Consider the following 2,773-nt stretch of genomic DNA (forward strand, 5'->3'; position numbering starts at 1 on the left):
GTCTGACAATAACACCTCCCCTGGGTCCCACACATCACAGCTACAATTCAGACCTAATGGAGCAGCAACGGAGGCTGGGCCACGTGGTGCGTTTTTGTGTGTGTGTGTGTGTATGGGGGGGGGGGAAGCAAAGTTACATTTTGGGACCTCTGGAGGAAGGGAGGGATACGGAGGAGAGATGAGAGGAGGAGCGCAGTGGATGATATGTGCTAATATCTATCAATTAAGACAATGTGTTAATAAATAAGATCCTGCAGTGGTTAGGGCTTTGTTGTTGTATAGAGGCAGATATGGTAAAGGAAAAAGGTGCTGGGAAAACTAAGAGGGAAGGACAATTTGTCACACAGAGAAGAGGATATAAGTTTTTGTTTTTCTGAAAAATTATCAGAAAAAAGTTTTTTGTTGTCTGCAATAGTTAATTTCTTAATAGCAAAAAAGCAATGTATAAAAGCTACTTTAAATTGAATGTAAATGACTGGAGAGTTCAAAAAAGTAAAAATACAAAATGGAGTGTCTCCATGATGGTGCACACATAGAGGCAAACAAACTGCAAACACCGGATACTTTTGTTTATGCTGTAGATTAATGGCAGCAGCCACATTAAAGCAATCTAACTAATCAACATGGTCATTAGCGTTTACTGACAACTTTAATCAAATCTATCACGGCTCCACCTCTCCATTACCCGCCAGCCACATAATTATCTCTTCATTTCATTCTTAGACGGGAATGCAATATCTAGTAATCTGTCTGCAATGGTTGACTGAAATGCATTCAGGAACATTCATATTAGAAATGTATTGGTTAATGTATCACTCGGCGCTTCTTCTCACTGCTGGCATTTAGACGGTTGTCATTTTTTATGCAATCTTCAAAGCACTTCCTATGGGCATTAACCGAGGAGTGGGTACATGAGAAGCATACTGATTTGCAGATGCATGTTTGCTCATCATTAACAGTTTAATTTGAGCTGTATGTGAACTCAGCAATTTTTACCAAATTACATGGGAAGTTTACATAATTCTAACTATTATTATCTTGTCTTTGTTATTCAGCAATAACAGTAGAAAAATAGTATACGTTAATTTCTAATGATGAAATTGTTTATTCATTTTGGCCATTTAAAAAAACGCTCAATCTTTAAAAATAGAAAACTATTTTCCATTTTGAAGTTGTTTTGATAAACGACTAAAACAAATGATTATCCAATCCGGATTTGATTCATTTTCCATGTATCAACTGAATAATTGAGTAATCATTTCAGCATTAATTGATTTTTCATAGGTGATAAATCTTGCTTCTACAATTCTGTTGGTTTATTGCAATCAAATTCCCTGGTACAACATACAAGCAATGATTTAGCCGGCTACTGTGGACAAACGGTGTGTGTACAGGCACTGGCAGACATTCTATGAACAATTTTAAATACTGATGGCGTAACCATATTTTTTGCTGAATTTTGCTATTTTATAACTGTTTCATGGCAGCACGTGTTTATATTTGCCTCACAGTGGGATAATCACCCTTTTTCTCATTAGGAGCCTTGGCTCTGCAAAGGGCCATCTTGGGGCCTTTTGGCATCTACGAGGTGTTAACAGCTCCCCACGGGAGGCTGTCTGGCTCTCACATAACCCTCGACCTCCCCGCCCACAAACGCAACACTCACCAAACCACTCAGGCTCACAGATGGTCGCTATGCCAGTAGCCAGCCATCACGCTTTTCAATTATCGCTACGCCTAGGAGAGGCCATTGCTCAGCTGTCAACGCTCAGTGACCCAGAGGGTAGGGGTGGAGCCAGAGAGGGATGGGAGACATAGAATTCCTGCATCCAAAAGTTGGAAAACTCCCAAAACAGACTCTACTTTTTGGGGAAACACACACACGCGATCAGTGCTACAAACAGAAATCCAACCAGCAAGGCAGTGCTCGACAGTGACCATCAAAGAGGGTCTTTCTGGTAGAGCCTGCTCTGATCTCTGGCTGAAGGAGGCAATAAATCACTTAGTATAATTGTTGTTTTTGAAGCCAGCTGTTGACATGGCAAATGCTAGCTGAAGCACTCGTGGCTCACTTTTGTTGACTGCATGAAATGGAGGGAGGTTAGGGGAGAGGAGACAAGAAGGGCAAGCCTTGCATGATTGCTTGTTTGCGTTATTATTTTGAATATTGCTTCATAGTGGAAAGAGGGCAGGATTATTGAGGATCTTGAGTGTTGTTCTCCTGTTGGCTGTTTTCAGACAAAAGCACATCCATTGTATTTCAATATCTATCATTTCACCACATGTACCGTCGCCAACCTGTAATCTAGCAACCTATTATCAGCCATCAACAAACAAGCAATATTAGTATTCTACTTGAGGCGAATTTATTCAAATTTTTCCCATGATTTCATCAAATCTACTGGAACCGAATCTCTTAGTAGTTTCAGCTCGGCCTCTGTAGCTGCTGTTTGATCAGAAAGTTAACTTGATGTGGAGCCAGTCACAGCTGGACACGGCATCTGACGAGACATCATGCACCATCATTATACTACTTTCAGGCGATGGCTTTTCAGAGCATTTCCTAATAAAGCATTGAAAAAATAAGAATAATGACTGGAAACTGATCAGAAATGTCTTGAACCGAGCCGACCGACATCTCCAATGTTTACATCATTCAAAAACCATCAAAGTGTGAACTAAATTAATCCACTACTGGCTGTAGCCTTAAATTTGATAGACAGACATGAATGTGGTATTGATCCAATGTCCAAAAGCATCCTTTTAAGCTTTC

Source organism: Etheostoma cragini, chromosome 16 (assembly GCF_013103735.1).
Source record: "Etheostoma cragini isolate CJK2018 chromosome 16, CSU_Ecrag_1.0, whole genome shotgun sequence".
Lineage (NCBI taxonomy): Eukaryota > Metazoa > Chordata > Actinopteri > Perciformes > Percidae > Etheostoma > Etheostoma cragini.